The sequence below is a fragment of the Nerophis lumbriciformis genome, linkage group LG13, assembly GCF_033978685.3.
Source record: "Nerophis lumbriciformis linkage group LG13, RoL_Nlum_v2.1, whole genome shotgun sequence".
Taxonomy (NCBI): Eukaryota; Metazoa; Chordata; class Actinopteri; order Syngnathiformes; family Syngnathidae; genus Nerophis; species Nerophis lumbriciformis.
Genome location: NC_084560.2, coordinates 1757374 through 1776387, shown reverse-complemented (window position 1 = coordinate 1776387; position 19014 = coordinate 1757374). Strand labels below are relative to the sequence as shown.

The window sequence follows — 19014 nt, the reverse complement described above, 5'->3', positions numbered from 1 at the left end:
GGTTGGTGTTGGAATTTTTCAAATCGGTCGAGAAATGTTGAAGTAGTAACATTTTTAATTGAAAGAAATGGTATTAAGGAATTCCTGGAATTTCTGGAAAACATGGAATTTTTCCAGTTCAAATAACAACTTTGTTTTTTGTCCTGATTAAGCGAAATGTTTTGACGGTGGAACGGTTGAAGTGGGTTGAAAAATGTGGAAGAAGGAGTCGCCAGAAAAAAGGGTCAACAAAGGGTTTGAAAAAACTGGAATTGTGTGAATTCCTGGAATTTTTTGGAGCTTGAAAAACTAATAGTTTGAATGTCCAGGATGAGTGGAATATGTTGAAGTTGGAATGATTTGAATCGGTTGAAAAATGTTGGAATTGTGGAAGTGTGAAAAATGTATCATTCATTTTGAAGGGGGAAAATATCCCTAAAACTGAGAATTCTTGGAAATCCGGGAATTTATTTTTCAGTTTTCGAAAGGGAGCACACAATTCTTGAACAGGCTGAGATTTTGAAGTTAGAACGGTTTGAGTTGGAGTTGTGGAACTTTGAAAAATGTCCCATTCTTTTCAATGGGAATTTCATGGAATTTTGGGGATTTCAGGAAAAGAGGAAATTTTATGGAAAATGCCCCATAAAAAATGTGAATGTTCTGAATGAGTTGAAATGGTTGGTGTTGGATTTTTTTCAATTCGGTCGAGAAATGTTGAAGTCGTAACATTTTTAATAAGGAATTCCTGGAATGTCGGGAAAACCAGGAATTTTTCCATTTCGGAAAACAACTTCGTTTTTTGTCCTGATTAAGACAAATGTTTTGACGGTGGAACAGTTGAAGTGGGTTGAAAAATGTGGAAGGAGTAGTTGCCAGAAAAAAGGGTCAAAAAAGGCTGTGAAAAAACTAGAATTCTGGGAATTCCTGGAATTAATTTTGAACTTGAAAAAATAATAGATTGAATGTCCAGGATGAGTGGAATATGTTGAAGGTTGAGTGGTTTGAATCGGTTGAAAAACGTGGGAATGGTGGACGTTTGAAAACTGGATAATTCCTTTGGAATGTGGAAAATGTCCCAAAAAACGGAGAATTTTTGGAAATCCGGAAATTTTTTTCCCAGTTTTTGAAAGGAAGCACACAATTCTTTAATTGGCTGAATATTTTGAAGTTGGAACGGTTTGAGTGGGAGTTGTGGAACTTTGAAAAATGTCCCATTCTTTTTAATGGGAATGTCATGGAATTTTGGGGATTTCGGGAAAAGTGGGAATTTTGGGGAAAATGCAAAAAAATGAATGTTCTGAATGAGTTGAAATGGTTGGTGTTGGAATTTTTCAAATCGGTCGAGAAATGTTGTAGTAACATTTTTAATTGAAAGAAATAGTATTAAGGAATTCCTGGAATTTCTGGAAAACATGGAATTTTTCCAGTTCAAATAACAACTTTGTTTTTTGTCCTGATTAAGAGGAATGTTTTGACGGTGGAACGGTTGAAGTGGGTTGAAAAATGTGGAAGAAGGAGTCGCCAGAAAAAAGGGTCAACAAAGGGTTTGAAAAAACTGGAATTGTGTGAATTCCTGGAATTTTTTGGAGCTTGAAAAACTAATAGTTTGAATGTCCAGGATGAGTGGAATATGTTGAAGTTGGAATGATTTGAATCGGTTGAAAAAGGTTGGAATTGTGGAAGTGTGAAAAATGTATCATTCATTTTGAAGGGGGAAAATATCCCTAAAACTGAGAATTCTTGGAAATCCGGGAATTTATTTTTCAGTTTTTGAAAGGGAGCACACAATTCTTGAACAGGCTGAGATTTTGAAGTTAGAACGGTTTGAGTTGGAGTTGTGGAACTTTGAAAAATGTCCCATTCTTTTCAATGGGAATTTCATGGAATTTTGGGGATTTCAGGAAAAGAGGGAATTTTATGGAAAATGCCCCATAAAAAATGTGAATGTTCTGAATGAGTTGAAATGGTTGGTGTTGGATTTTTTTCAAATCGGTCGAGAAATGTTGAAGTCATAACATTTTTAATAAGGAATTCCTGGAATGTCGGGAAAACCAGGAATTTTTCCATTTCGAAAAACAACTTCGTTTTTTGTCCTGATTAAGACGAATGTTTTGACGGTGGAACAGTTGAAGTGGGTTGAAAAATGTGGAAGGAGTAGTTGCCAGAAAAGAGGGTCAAAAAAGGGTGTGAAAAAACTGGAATTCTGGGAATTCCTGGAATTAATTTTGAACTTGAAAAAATAATAGATTGAATGTCCAGGATGAGTGGAATATGTTGAAGGTTGAGTGGTTTGAATAGGTTGAAAAACGTGGGAATGGTGGAAGTTTGAAAAATGGATAATTCCTTTGGAATGTGGAAAATGTCCCAAAAAACTGAGAATTTTTGGAAATCCGGAATTTTTTTTTCCAGTTTTTGAAAGGAAGCACACAATTCTTTAATTGGCTGAATATTTTGAAGTTGGAACGGTTTGAGTGGGAGTTGTGGAACTTTGAAAAATGTCCCATTCTTTTTAATGGGAATGTCATGGAATTTTGGGGATTTCGGGAAAAGTGAGAATTTTGGGGAAAATGCAAAAAAATGAATGTTCTGAATGAGTTGAAATGGTTGGTGTTGGAATTTTTCAAATCGGTCGAGAAATGTTGAAGTAGTAACATTTTTAATTGAAAGAAATGGTATTAAGGAATTCCTGGAATTTCTGGAAAACATGGAATTTTTCCAGTTCAAATAACAACTTTGTTTTTTGTCCTGATTAAGAGGAATGTTTTGACGGTGGAACGGTTGAAGTGGGTTGAAAAATGTGGAAGAAGGAGTCGCCAGAAAAAAGGGTCAACAAAGGGTTTGAAAAAACTGGAATTGTGTGAATTCCTGGAAATTTTTGGAGCTTGAAAAACTAATAGTTTGAATCTCCAGGATGAGTGTAATATGTTGAAGTTGGAATGATTTGAATCGGTTGAAAAATGTTGGAATTGTGGAAGTGTGAAAAATGTATCATTCATTTTGAAGGGGGAAAATATCCCTAAAACTGAGAATTCTTGGAAATCCGGGAATTTATTTTTCAGTTTTTGAAAGGGAGCACACAATTCTTAAACAGGCTGAGATTTTGAAGTTAGAACGGTTTGAGTTGGAGTTGTGGAACTTTGAAAAATGTCCCATTCTTTTTAATGGGAATGTCATGGAATTTTGGGGATTTCGGGAAAAGTGAGAATTTTGGGGAAAATGCAAAAAAATGAATGTTCTGAATGAGTTGAAATGGTTGGTGTTGGAATTTTTCAAATCGGTCGAGAAATGTTGAAGTAGTAACATTTTTAATTGAAAGAAATGGTATTAAGGAATTCCTGGAATTTCTGGAAAACATGGAATTTTTCCAGTTCAAATAACAACTTTGTTTTTTGTCCTGATTAAGAGGAATGTTTTGACGGTGGAACGGTTGAAGTGGGTTGAAAAATGTGGAAGAAGGAGTCGCCAGAAAAAAGGGTCAACAAAGGGTTTGAAAAAACTGGAATTGTGTGGATTCCTGGAATTTTTTGGAGCTTGAAAAACTAATAGTTTGAATTTCCAGGATGAGTGGAATATGTTGAAGGTGGAATGATTTGAATCGGTTGAAAAAGGTTGGAATTGTGGAAGTGTGAAAAATGCATGTCATTTGGAATGGGAAAAATGTCCCTAAAAACTGAGAATTCTTGGAAATCCGGGAATTTATTTTTCAGTTTTTGAAAGGGAGCACACAATTCTTGAACAGGCTGAGATTTTGAAGTTGGAACGGTTTGAGTTGGAGTTGTGGAACTTTGAAAAATGTCCCATTCTTTTCAATGGGAATTTCATGGAATTTTGGGGATTTCGGGAAAAGAGGGAATTTTATGGAAAATGCCCCAAAAAATGTGAATCTTCTGAATGAGTTGAAATGGTTAATGTTGGATTTTTTTCACATCGGTCGAGAAATGTTGAAGTAGTGACGTTTTTAATAAGGAATTCCTGGAATGTCGGGAAAACCGGGAATTTTTCCAGTTCAAAAAACAACTTCGTTTTTTGTCCTGATTAAGACGAATGTTTTGACGGTGGAACAGTTGAAGTGGGTTGAAAAATGTGTAAGGAGTAGTTGCCAGAAAAAAGGGTCAAAAAAGGGTGTGAAAAAAATGGAATTCTGGGAATTCCTGGAATTAATTTTGAACTTGAAAAAATAATAGATTGAATGTCCAGGATGAGTGGAATATGTTGAAGGTTGAGTGGTTTGAATAGGTTGAAAAACGTGGGAATGGTGGAAGTTTGAAAAATGGATAATTCCTTTGGAATGTGGAAAATGTCCCAAAAAACTGAGAATTTTTGGAAATCCGGAATTTTTTTTTCCAGTTTTTGAAAGGAAGCACACAATTCTTTAATTGGCTGAATATTTTGAAGTTGGAACGGTTTGAGTGGGAGTTGTGGAACTTTGAAAAATGTCCCATTCTTTTTAATGGGAATGTCATGGAATTTTGGGGATTTCGGGAAAAGTGAGAATTTTGAGGAAAATGCAAAAAAATGAATGTTCTGAATGAGTTGAAATGGTTGGTGTTGGAATTTTTCAAATCGGTCGAGAAATGTTGAAGTAGTAACATTTTTAATTGAAAGAAATGGTATTAAGGAATTCCTGGAATTTCTGGAAAACATGGAATTTTTCCAGTTCAAATAACAACTTTGTTTTTTGTCCTGATTAAGCGAAATGTTTTGACGGTGGAACGGTTGAAGTGGGTTGAAAAATGTGGAAGAAGGAGTCGCCAGAAAAAAGGGTCAACAAAGGGTTTGAAAAAACTGGAATTGTGTGAATTCCTGGAAATTTTTGGAGCTTGAAAAACTAATAGTTTGAATGTCCAGGATGAGTGGAATATGTTGAAGTTGGAATGATTTGAATCGGTTGAAAAATGTTGGAATTGTGGAAGTGTGAAAAATGTATCATTCATTTTGAAGGGGGAAAATATCCCTAAAACTGAGAATTCTTGGAAATCCGGGAATTTATTTTTCCGTTTTTGAAAGGGAGCACACAATTCTTAAACAGGCTGAGATTTTGAAGTTAGAACGGCTTGAGTTGGAGTTGTGGAACTTTGAAAAATGTCCCATTCTTTTCAATGGGAATTTCATGGAATTTTGGGGATTTCAGGAAAAGAGGGAATTTTATGGAAAATGCCCCCAAAAATGTGAATGTTCTGAATGAGTTGAAATGGTTGGTGTTGGATTTTTTTCAAATCGGTCGAGAAATGTTGAAGTCGTAACATTTTTAATAAGGAATTCCTGGAATGTCGGGAAAACCAGGAATTTTTCCATTTCGAAAAACAACTTCGTTTTTTGTCCTGATTAAGACGAATGTTTTGACGGTGGAACAGTTGAAGTGGGTTGAAAAATGTGTAAGGAGTAGTTGCCAGAAAAGAGGGTCAAAAAAGGGTGTGAAAAAACTGGAATTCTGGGAATTCCTGGAATTAATTTTGAACTTGAAAAAATAATAGATTGAATGTCCAGGATGAGTGGAATATGTTGAAGGTTGAGTGGTTTGAATAGGTTGAAAAACGTGGGAATGGTGGAAGTTTGAAAAATGGATAATTCCTTTGGAATGTGGAAAATGTCCCAAAAAACTAAAAATTCTTGGAAATCCGGGATTTTTTTCCCCCAGTTTTTGAAAAGACGCACACCATTCTTTAACTGGCTGAATATTTTGAAGTTGGAACGGTTTGAGTGGGAGTTGTGGAACTTTGAAAAATGTCCCATTCTTTTTAATGGGAATTTCATGGAATTTTGGGGATTTCGGGAAAAGTGGGAATTTTGGGGAAAAGGCAAAAAAAATGAATGTTCTGAATGAGTTGAAATGGTTGGTGTTGGAATTTTTCAAATCGGTCGAGAAATGTTGAAGTAGTAACATTTTTAATTGAAAGAAATGTATTAAGGAATTCCTGGAATTTCTGGAAAACCTGGAATTTTTCCAGTTCGAATAACAACTTTGTTTTTTGTCCTAATTAAGCGAAATGTTTTGATGGTAGAACGGTTGAAGTGGGTTGAAAAATGTGGGAGTAGTAGTCGCCAGAAAAAAGGGTAGAAAAAGGGTTTGAAAAAAACTGGAATTCCGGGAATTCCTGGAATTTTTTGTGAACTTGAAAAACTAATAGTTTGAATGTCCAGGATGAGTGGAATGTGTTGAAGGTGGAATGATTTGCATCAGTTGAAAAATGTGGAAATGGTGGAAGTTTGAAAAATTATTTCCAATTCATTTTGAATGGGAAAAATGTCCCGGAAAAACTGGAACTCTGGGAAATCTGAGAATTTGGGGAATCTGTCAAGGGAAAACCCGCGAATGGAACAGTTTGAATCGGATGAAAAAAGTGGAACGTAGAGCGCGCCAAAATCTGGAGAAGAAGAAGAAGAAGTTGACTAAAAAGATGAATTTTGTTGTAGAAAAGTATATTAAGCGATTCTGGACCGTCCGCCGCCTCAGGAAGGAGAAGCAGTGCACTATCAACACCGTGTATGGTGAGGATGGTGTTCTGCTGACCTCGACTGCGGATGTTGTGGATCGGTGGAGAGAATACTTCGAAGACCTCCTCAATCCCACCAACACGTCTTCCTATGAGGAAGCAGTGCCTGGGGAATCTGTGGTGGGCTCTTCTATTTCTGGGGCTGAGGTTGCTGAGGTAGTTAAAAAGCTCCTCGGTGGCAAGGCCCCGGGGGTGGATGAGATCCGCCCGGAGTTCCTTAAGGCTCTGGATGCTGTGGGGCTGTCTTGGTTGACAAGACTCTGCAGCATCGCGTGGACATCGGGGGCGGTACCTCTGGATTGGCAGACCGGGGTGGTGGTTCCTCTCTTTAAGAAGGGGAACCGGAGGGTGTGTTCTAACTATCGTGGGATCACACTCCTCAGCCTTCCCGGTAAGGTCCATTCAGGTGTACTGGAGAGGAGGCTACGCCGGATAGTCGAACCTCGGATTCAGGAGGAACAGTGTGGTTTTCGTCCTGGTCGTGGAACTGTGGACCAGCTCTATACTCTCGGCAGGGTCCTTGAGGGTGCATGGGAGTTTGCCCAACCAGTCTACATGTGTTTTGTGGACTTGGAGAAGGCATTCGACCGTGTCCCTCGGGAAGTCCTGTGGGGAGTGCTCAGAGAGTATGGGGTATCGGACTGTCTGATTTTGGCGGTCCGCTCCCTGTATGATCAGTGTCAGAGCTTGGTCCGCATTGCCGGCAGTAAGTCGGACCCGTTTCCAGTGAGGGTTGGACTCCGCCAAGGCTGCCCTTTGTTACCGATTCTGTTCATAACTTTTATGGACAGAATTTCTAGGCGCAGTCAAGGCGTTGAGGGGATCTGGTTTGGTGGCTGCAGGATTAGGTCTCTGCTTTTTGCAGATGATGTGGTCCTGATGGCTTCATCTGGCCAGGATCTTCAGCTCTCGCTGGATCGGTTCGCAGCCGAGTGTGAAGCGACTGGGATGAGAATCAGCACCTCCAAGTCCGAGTCCATGGTTCTTGCCCGGAAAAGGGTGGAATGCCATCTTCGGGTTGGGGAGGAGACCCTGCCCCAAGTGGAGGAGTTCAAGTACCTCGGAGTCTTGTTCACGAGTGAGGGAAGAGTGGATGGTGAGATCGACAGGCGGATCGGTGCGGCATCTTCAGTAATGCGGACGCTGTATCGATCCGTTGTGGTGAAGAAGGAGCTGAGCCGGAAGGCAAAGCTCTCAATTTACCGGTCGATCTACGTTCCCATCCTCACCTATGGTCATGAGCTTTGGGTTATGACCGAAAGGACAAGATCACGGGTACAAGCGGCCGAAATGAGTTTCCTCCGCCGGGTGGCAGGGCTCTCCCTTAGAGATAGGGTGAGAAGCTCTGTCATCCGGGGGGAGCTCAAAGTAAAGCCGCTGCTCCTCCACATCGAGAGGAGCCAGATGAGGTGGTTCGGGCATCTGGTCAGGATGCCACCCAATCGCCTCCCTCGGGGGGTGTTTAGGGCACGTCCGACCAGTAGGAGGCCACGGGGAAGACCCAGGACACGTTGGGAAGACTATGTCTCCCGGCTGGCCTGGGAACGCCTCTGGATCCCCCGGGAGGAGCTGGACGAAGTGGCTGGGGAGAGGGAAGTCTGGGCTTCCCTGCTTAGGCTGCTGCCAACGCGACCCGACCTCGGATAAGCGGAAGAAGATGGATGGATGGATGGATGGAAAAGCATATTAATTGTGTGATTGCTTTGGAGCATTCACACAATTCATGTTGCTGTGCGGCTTGCTAGCAAATGCGTCACGGACTGGTACCGGCCCCAGGACCGGTGGCTGAGGACCACTGCCACAAAGGACTGGTACATATAGAAGAGATGAGCAGTGTTGGCGTTAACACACTTTTTCTGTCTTTTTACGCATTGAAAACAGAAAGGACGGCAAATGGCGCATGTTCTTTTATCTAATTTCATTTTTTTTTACTGATTGTCGCTTTCCGCCGGTGTTTTGTTTACCGTATTTCCCGGACTATAAGGGTGAGCTCACCCACCTCAAAGCCTTTGAATCATTGAAAGGGATGAACATGGTCTTAGATGAAAGACGTCAAGAAAAGCTGTTAGCATGTACGATCATGAAACCAGAAACCAGAACCAGAAACCAGATCTTGGGACTAGTGTCTCTTGGCTTTGAAGTCTGTCTGAGTCCTCTGGTTGGGGGGGGGGTGTTATGATGTCATAGAGGACGTGCCGCCACACGCGCGCAAACGTCGCAAACATGGCGTGCTGCACGTTGTCCGACAACCTGGTAATCTCCCCACACCTGCACCACCAGCTCACCTGTCTGTCACTGATTGTTGTCCCCCAGGTCCTAGATCCAGTTCAGTTCACCATACACACGTCACTGAACTTAGACCTGTCACACGTCACTGGATCGGACCTGTCACACGTCACTGGATCGGACCTGTCACCTGTCACTGGACTCGGACCTGTCATCCGTCACTGGACTCGGTCATCAGTACACCAGGTGAGCACACCTGACACCCTCTGTTAACTTTCACGAGTTCAATGATAATATTGAATAAAACCTGCAGCGAAGCGGGGTGTGCCAGGACCAGCCTCGAGATCAGCGACAGGTGCGTAGACGGCCCACCTGGGCGCGTTTACCTAATCACCTGTCGCTCTGTTAAAGGCAGCAGCCGGGAAGGAGAAGGGTGGTTGATGGCGGAGCACGAACGAGAGAGAGAGCGAGACTGACAAACAGAACAGGCAACGGCTGAAAAGCACCAAGAGACTTTGCACATTTGTGAAAAATAAACTGTCTAAAACTCTGAAAAGGAGTGGTGATGTCAGTGACCTCCACAAACATCTATGGAGAAGATATCGGGATACCGAAGTAGTCGACAGCTCCATCATTTCAGTGCTGAATGAATGCAAAATAGTTTTTACTTCTTCTTGACCTTGTTCAAACCTTTATATAAATGTTTTACTTTCTATAAAACATCTTCACACATGCAGACTCCTTAGTTGTGAACAGGAGGTCAAAAAGGAAGGAACCCTGACCCCGGGCAAATAAATACTAGTAATACAAAAGCATTTTATATACAGCAACGTCAAGGAACTTTTTGTTTGTTGTTCTTAAAGAGAGGTTCTCATTTGCTTGTGGGTTTTTTTTCCATTTTCAGGCCAGATCACAGAAGAGGTTGGACTATGGAGCTCAATAATTTAGTCGACATGACCTCCACCCACTCGCCCTTCATCCTTGGAACCATCTCCATCATTACCTTCCTCATCGTGTTCCACATCCTTAGAATCATCTTCACTATAATGTCGGATGGCAGCATCATCCCGTCTTGGATGCAGATATACTTACCTTCTTTTTACGTAAAACTACTCTATTACACCTCATTTGCAGACATGGATGATGAATACTGGATCAAGTTGACACAAAACGTTTTCTCCTACAGCATAGACTGGCTGCAGACAACTCGAAGGAAATTGAGGTAAAAAACAACAACACATTTTTGCACTTGTTCAAAGAGTTGGACTGATCTTTTTCTTATAGACACTCAAGTCACTTGTGGACACGATGAAGAATCTGGAAAAAGAACATTTGGAAAGGACAAGGACTCTGGAAGAAAAACGTCGAGACAAGATGAAGACTCTGGAGGAGCGTCTGGACAATCAGATTGCAGAAACTGCAAACAACAAAAAGGAAATTGAGGTATGATTGGTTAAATTAAACCATTTAACCCTAATTGTTTTCTCTTTAAAAACCCATGTCCTTTGTTGACATGGTGAAGACTCTGGAAGAACATCTAGACACGATGAAAACCTTGGAAAAAGAACGGCTGGACACGATGAAGACTCTGGAAGAAGAACGTCGAGACAAGATGAAGACTCTGGAGGAGCGTCTGGACAATCAGATTGCAGAAACTGCAAACAACAAAAAGGATATTGAGGTATAATTGGTTAAATTAAACCATTTAACCCTAATTATTTTCTCTTTAAAAACCCATGTCATTTGTCGACATGGTGAAGACTCTGGAAGAACATCTAGACACAATGAAAACCTTGGAAAAAGAACGGCTGGACACGATGAAGACTCTGGAAGAAGAACGTCGAGACAAGATGAAGGCTCTGGAAGGACGTCTGGACACGACAAAGAATCTGGAAGAAGACCGTTTTGACAAGATAAAGACTCTGGAAGAGCGTCTGGACAATCAGATTGCAGAAACTGCAAATAACAAAAAGGAAATTCAGGTACTAATGTATTTTTAACACTTGGTTAAATTAGACCCTAAGTGTCATTTGTCAACAGACTCTGGAAGAACATCTAGACACAATGAAAACCTTGGAAAAAGAACGTTTGGACACGATGAAGACTCTGGAAGATGAACGTCTGGACAAGATTAAAACTCTGGAAGAAGAACGTCTGGACAAGATAAAGACTCTGGAAGGACGTCTGGACAATCAGATTGCAGAAGCTGCAAACAACAAAGAGGAAATTGAGGTAAAAACATATTTTTGCACCTCATTTTTTTTCTCTTGTAAAAAAATCACATAATTTGTCGACATGATGAAGACTCTGGAAGAACGGCTGGACAAGATGAAGACTTTGGAAAAAGAACGTCTGGACATGATGAAGACTCTGGAAGAAGAACGCCTGGACAAAATGAAGTATCTGGAAGAAGAACATCTGGACAAAATTAAGAATCTGGAAAAATGTCTGGACAAAATGAAGACTCTGGAAGAAGAACGTCTGGACACGATGAAGACTCTGGAAGACGAACGTCTGGACACGATGAAGACTCTGGAAGAAGACCGTCTAGACAAGCTGAAAACTCTGGAAGAACGTCTAGACAATCAGATTGCAGAAACTGCAAAAAACAAAAAAGAAATTGAGGTAAAAAAACATTTGTTGGAACCTGATTTTTTTCTCTTGTAACAACTCATGTCATTTGTTGACACGATGAAGACCCTGGAAGAAGAACACCTGGGCAAAATGAAGAATCTGGAAGAATGTCTGGACAAAATGAAGACTCTGGAAGAAGAACGTCTGGACACAATGAAGACTCTGGAAGAAGAACGTCTAGACAAGCTGAAAACTCTGGAAGAACGTCTGGACAATCAGATTGCAGAAACTGCAAAAAACAAAACAATTGAGGTAAAAAAAACCATTTTGTTAGACCCTGATTTTTTTTTCCTGTAACAACTCATGTCATCTGTTGACATGGTGAAGACTCTGGAAAAAGAACGTCTGGACAAGATGAAGACCCTGGAAAAAGAACGTCTGGACACGATGAAGACCCTGGAAAAAGAATGTCTGGACACAATGAAGACTCTGGAAGAGCGTCTGGACAATCAGATTGAAAAAACTGCAAACAACAAAAAGGAAATTGAGGTACAAAAATATGTTTAACACTTGGTTAAATTAGACCCTAAGCGTCATTTGTCAAAAGACTCTGGAAGAACATCTCGACACAATGAAAACCTTGGAAAATGAACGTCTGGACACGATGAAGACTCTGGAAGATGAACGTCTGGGCAAGATTAAAACTATGGAAGAAGAACATCTGGACAAGATAAAGACTCTGAAAGAACGTCTGGACAATCAGATTGCAGAAGCTGCAAACAACAAAAAGGAAATTAAGGTATATAAAAACATATTTTTGCACCTGAGTTTTTTTCTCTTGTAAAAACTCACATTATTTGTCGACATGATGAAGACTCTGGAAGAAGAACGTCTGGACACAATGAAGACTCTGGAAGAACGTCTGGACACGATGAAGACTCTGGAAGAAGAACGCCTGGACAAAATGAAGACTCTGGAAGAAGAACATCTGGACAAGCTGAAAACTCTGGAAGAACGTCTAGACAATCAGATTGCAGAAACTGAAAAAAACAAAAAAGAAATTGAGGTAAAAAAAAAAACATTTTGTTAGACCCTGATCTTTTTCTCTTGTAACAACTCATGTCATCTTTTGACATGGTGAAGACTCTGGAAGAACGTCTGGACACGATGAAGACTCTGGAAAAAGAACGTCTGGACATGATGACAACTCTGGAAGAACGTCTGGACAATCAGATTGCGCTCAACAAAAAGGAAATTAAGGTAAACACATTTTTAAACTTGGTTAAAGTTTTTGATCCTGATAATTTTCTCACGTCACTTGTGGACACGATGAAGACTCTGGAAAAAGAACGTCTAGACATGATGAAGATCCTGGAATAACGTTTGGACAATCAGATTGCCGTCAACAAAAAGGAAGTTGAGGTAAACGCATTTTTTAAACTTGGTTAAAGTTTTTGATCCTGATCATTTTCTCACACCACTTGTGGACACGGTGAAGACTCTGGAAGAACGTCTGGACACGATGAAGACTCTGAAAAAAGAACGTCTGGACACGATGAAGACTCTGGAAGAACGTCTGGACACGATGAAGACTCTGGAAAAAGAACGTCTGGACACAATGAAGACTCTGGAAAAAGAAGGTCTGGACACGATGAAGACTCTGGAAAAAACGTCTGGACATGATGAAGACTCTGGAAAAAACGTCTGGACATGATGAAGACTCTGGAAAAAGAACATCTGGACACGGTGAAGACTCTGGAAGAACGTTTGGACACGATGAAGACTGGAAAAAAAACATCTGGACACAGTGAAGACTCTGGAAGAACGTCTGGAAACGATGAAGACTCTGGAAAAAGAACGTCTGGACACAATGAAGACTCTGGAAAAAGAAGGTCTGGACACGATGAAAACTCTGGAAAAAGAACGTCTGGACACGATGAAGACTCTGGAAGAACGTCTGGAAACGATGAAGACTCTGGAAAAAGAACGCCTGGACACAATGAAGACTCTGGAAAAAGAAGGTCTGGACACGATGAAGACTCTGGAAAAAACGTCTGGACATGATGAAGACTGGAAAAAACGTCTGGACATGATGAAGACTGGAAAAAACGTCTGGACATGATGAAGACTCTGGAAAAAGAACATCTGGACATGGTGAAGACTCTGGGAGAATGTTTGGACACAATGAAGACTGGAAAAAGAACATCTGGACACAGTGAAGACTCTGGAAGAACGTCTGGACACGAAGAAGACTCTAGAAAAAGAATGTCTGGACACGATGAAGACTCTGGAAAAAGAACGTGTGGACACGATGAAGACTCTGGAAGAACGTCTGGACACGATGAAGACTCTGGAAGAAGAATGTCTGGACACGGTGAAGACTCTGGGAAAAGAACGTCTGGACACGATGAAGACTCTGGAAGAACGTCTGGACACGATGAAGACTCTGGAAGAACGTCTGGACACGATGAAGACTCTGCAAAAAGAACGTCTGGACACAATGAAGACTCTGGAAAAAGAAGGTCTGGACACGATGAAGACTGGAAAAAACGTCTGGACACGATGAAGACTCTGGAAAAAGAACGTCTGGACACGATGAAGACTCTGGAAGAATGTCTGGACACGGTGAAGACTCTGGAAGAACGTTTGGACACGATGAAGACTGGAAAAAGAACTTCTGGACACAGTGAAGACTCTGGAAGAACGTCTGGACACGAAGAAGACTCTGGAAAAAGAATGTCTGGACACGATGAAGACTCTGGAAAAAGAACGTGTGGATACGATGAAGACTCTGGAAGAACGTCTGGACACGATGAAGACTCTGGAAAAAGAATGTCTGGACACGGTGAAAACTGGAAAAAGAACGTCTGGACACGATGAAGACTGGAAAAAGAACGTCAGGACACGAGAAGACTCTGGAAGAACGTTTGGACACGATGAAGACTGGAAAAAGAACTTCTGGACACAGTGAAGACTCTGGAAGAACGTCTGGACACGAAGAAGACTCTGGAAAAAGAATGTCTGGACACGATGAAGACTCTGGAAAAAGAATGTCTGGACACGGTGAAGACTGGGAAAAGAACGTCTGGACACGATGAAGACTGGAAGAACGTCTGGACACGATGAAGACTGGAAAAAGAACGTCAGGACACGAGAAGACTCTGGAAGAACGTCTGGACACGATGAAGACTCTGCAAAAAGAAGGTCTGGACACGATGAAGACTGGAAAAAACGTCTGGACACGATGAAGACTCTGGAAAAAGAACGTCTGGACACGATGAAGACTCTGGAAGAATGTCTGGACACGGTGAAGACTCTGGAAGAACGTTTGGACACGATGAAGACTGGAAAAAGAACTTCTGGACACAGTGAAGACTCTGGAAGAACGTCTGGACACGAAGAAGACTCTGGAAAAAGAATGTCTGGACACGATGAAGACTCTGGAAAAAGAACGTGTGGATACGATGAAGACTCTGGAAGAACGTCTGGACACGATGAAGACTCTGGAAAAAGAATGTCTGGACACGGTGAAGACTGGAAACAACATCAGGACACGAGAAGACTCTGGAAGAACTTCTGGACACGATGAAGACTCTGGAAAAAGAACGTCTGGACACGATGAAGACTGGAAAAACGTCTGGACACGATGAAGACTGGAAAAAGAACGTCAGGACACGAGAAGACTCTGGAAGAACTTCTGGACACGATGAAGTCTCTGGAAAAAGAACGTCTGGACACGATGAAGACTCTGGAAAAAGAACGTCTGGACACGATGAAGACTGGAAAAAGAACGTCAGGACACGAGAAGACTCTGGAAGAACGTCTGGACACGAAGAAGACTCTAGAAAAAGAATGTCTGGACACGATGAAGACTCTGGAAAAAGAACGTGTGGACACGATGAAGACTCTGGAAGAACGTCTGGACACGATGAAGACTCTGGAAAAAGAATGTCTGGACACGGTGAAGACTCTGGGAAAAGAACGTCTGGACACGATGAAGACTCTGGAAGAACGTCTGGAAACGATGAAGACTCTGGAAAAAGAACGTCTGGACACAATGAAGACTCTGGAAAATGAAGGTCTGGACACGATGAAGACTCTGGAAAAAACGTCTGGACATGATGAAGACTGGAAAAAACGTCTGGACATGATGAAGACTCTGGAAAAAGAACATCTGGACATGGTGAAGACTCTGGAAGAACGTCTGGACACGAAGAAGACTCTAGAAAAAGAATGTCTGGACACGATGAAGACTCTGGAAAAAGAACGTGTGGACACGATGAAGACTCTGGAAGAACGTCTGGACACGATGAAGACTCTGGAAAAAGAATGTCTGGACACGGTGAAAACTGGAAAAAGAACGTCTGGACACGATGAAGACTGGAAAAAGAACGTCAGGACACGAGAAGACTCTGGAAGAACTTCTGGACACGATGAAGACTCTGGAAGAACATCTGGACAATCAGATTGCACCCTTCGGGTGGTCTTGCAGGATGGTCACACCATCCAAAGCGGGTGTGCATGCACCACCTTCAGCATCTTGTTCATCAAGCGCATGTAAACAACAAGTGATCCTCACATCAGTAATATTGATGGTGGATATTGGAGGGGTGGCATGTGTCCTACAGGATGGACACAAGAGGGAGATGTTGAGGTTGCAGTCCAGATACCAAAAGTCCACCAAAAAAAGGTAAAAACACAAGACAAAAAGATGGAAATATTCAAGAACACAAATGCAAGCAGCCGCCTCTTCAGCGGTGCCATTTCTACACAGTGCCGCTAGCAAAGCAAACAATGAATAAACACCATTCCCACTGTGGTGGTCTCTGCAGGGCTCCACGCCACGGCCCCCTGGGGTGGGGAGCAGCACAGCCAGAGATAGGAACAGACCCAACAAAGGACACTCCGTCCTAGGCTGCCCACTAGCCCCCCGGTCAATGTCCGGTCCGCATACATGCTGGTCTACCCAGGACTCCCTGAAGCTCCGCATCTGTCCACGCCAGCAGTTGGTCTCCTGTGCAAACAAGACCATGGACAAATGGCACATCCCAAAGTTCCTGAAAAGCAGTACCGATTGGGCCCCAAGCAAAAGGCAAAAAACAAGAGGAAACCTCAGGAACAGAAAATAACTCCTGCAAGCATCTTGGCGTGTTCACCAGCAGAGTTGCTTTTCTGCTCGGCACTCACATCCTCTTCCTTGACTATTAGTGATTTGACATGTTTGTTCAGTAAGAAGGATGATGCAAAGAAATGGGAGGAGGACATGAGTGAAGCTGTCTGTCCTAATTGTCAAACACTGTTTGACCATGTTCATTACGCCTTGAACTTCTTTGCTAATTGACTTTGATTGCTAATCACTACTTGACTTTGTTTGCTAATTACTACTTGATTTTGTTTTCTAATTACTATTTGACTTTGCTTACTAATTACTGTTTGAATTTGTTCACTAATTATTGTTTGACTTTGTTTACTTATTACTATTTGACTTTGTTTACTACTGTTTGAATTTGTTTGCTAATAACAGTTTGACTTTGTTTGCTAGTTACTACTTGACTGTGTTTGCTAATTACTGTTTGAATTTGTTTGCTAATTACGGTTTGACTTTGATTGCTAATTACTACTTGACTTTGTTTGCTAATTACTACTTGACTTTGTTTGCTAATTACTATTTGACATTGTTTACTAATTACTATTTGACTTTGTTTACTAATTACTACTTGACTTTGTTTGCTAATTACTATTTGACTTTGTTTACTAATTACTATTTGACTTTGTTTGCTAATTACTACTTGACTTTGTTTACTAATTACTATTTGACTTTGTTTGCTAATTACTACTTGACTTTGTTTACTAATTATTATTTGACTTTGTTTACTGAATACTGTTTGACTTTGTTTGCTACTTTGTTTGCTAAATACTGTCGTTTGCTAGTTATAGTTTGACTTTTTTTGCTAATAACGGTTTGACTTTGTTTGCTAAGTACTACGAGACTGTGTTTGCTAATTACTCCTTGACTTTGTTTGCTAAATACTGTGGTTTGCTAGTTACAGTTTGACTTGCTTTGCTAATTACTACTAGACTGTGTTTGCTAATTACTACTTGACTTTGTTTGCTAATTACTCCTTGACTTTGTTTGCTAAATACTGTGACTTTGTTACTTTGTTTGCTAAATACTGTGGTTTGCTAATTACTGTTTGACTTTGTTTTCTAATTACTATTTGACTTTGTTTACTAATTACTGTTTGAATTTGTTTGCTAATTATTGTTTGACTTTGTTTACTTATTACTATTTGACTTTGTTTACTACTGTTTGAATTTGTTTGCTAATAACAGTTTGACTTTGTTTGCTAGTTACTACTTGACTGTGTTTGCTAATTACTGTTTGAATTTGTTTGCTAATAACAGTTTGACTTTGTTTGCTAGTTACTACTTGACTGTGTTTGCTAATTACTGTTTGAATTTGTTTGCTAATAACAGTTTGACTTTGTTTGCTAGTTACTACTTGACTGTGTTTGCTAATTACTGTTTGAATTTGTTTGCTAATTACGGTTTGACTTTGATTGCTAATTACTACTTGACTTTGTTTGCTAATTACTATTTGACTTTGTTTACTAATTACTATTTGACTTTGTTTACTAATTACTACTTGACTTTGTTTGCTAATTACTACGAGACTTTGTTTACTAATTACTATTTGACTTTGTTTGCTAATTACTCCTTGACTTTGTTTACTAATTATTATTTGACTTTGTTTGCTAAATACTGTTTGACTTTGTTTGCTACTTTGTTTGCTAAATACTGTCGTTTGCTAGTTATAGTTTGACTTTTTTTTGCTAATAACGGTTTGACTTTGTTTGCTAATTACTACGAGACTGTGTTTGCTAATTACTGTTTGACTTTGTTTGCTAGTTACTCCTTGACTTTGTTTGCTAAATACTGTTTGACTTTGTTACTTTGTTTGCTAAATACTGTGGTTTGCTAGTTACAGTTTGACTTGCTTTGCTAATTACTACTAGACTGTGTTTGCTAATTACTACTTGACTTTGTTTGCTAATTACTCCTTGACTTTGTTTGCTAATTACTATTTGACTTTGTTTACTAATTACTATTTGACTTTGTTTACTAATTACTACTTGACTTTGTTTGCTAATTACTACGAGACTTTGTTTACTAATTACTATTTGACTTTGTTTGCTAATTACTCCTTGACTTTGTTTACTAATTATTATTTGACTTTGTTTGCTAAATACTGTTTGACTTTGTTTGCTACTTTGTTTGCTAAATACTGTCGTTTGCTAGTTATAGTTTGACTTTTTTTGCTAATAACGGTTTGACTTTGTTTGCTAATTACTACGAGACTGTGTTTGCTAATTACTGTTTGACTTTGTTTGCTAATTACTCCTTGACTTTGTTTGCTAAATACTGTTTGACTTTGTTACTTTGTTTGCTAAATACTGTGGTTTGCTAGTTACAGTTTGACTTGCTTTGCTAATTACTACTAGACTGTGTTTGCTAATTACTACTTGACTTTGTTTGCTAATTACTCCTTGACTTTGTTTGCTAAATACTGTTTGACTTTGTTACTTTGTTTGCTAAATACTGTGGTTTGCTAATTACTGTTTGACTTTGTTTGCTAATTACTACTTGACTTTGTTTGCTAATTACTCCTTGACTTTGCTAAATACTGTTTGACTTTGTTGCTTTGTTTGCTAAATACTGTGGTTTGCTAGTTACAGTTTGA

The 19014-nt window shown here is 40.2% G+C and overlaps 1 protein-coding gene across 1 annotated transcript in view; it reads right to left on the bottom strand.

The window, feature by feature from the left end:
- LOC133613902 (gamma-crystallin M3-like) overlaps positions 1–8851 on the bottom strand; it is a 42200-nt gene extending 33349 nt beyond the window's left edge. The window contains exon 1 of the mRNA XM_061971798.2: positions 8759–8851. The gene's annotated coding sequence lies outside the window, so the exon portion shown is untranslated. The remainder of the gene's footprint in view (positions 1–8758) is intronic.
- Between the last annotated feature and the right edge of the window lie 10163 nt (positions 8852–19014).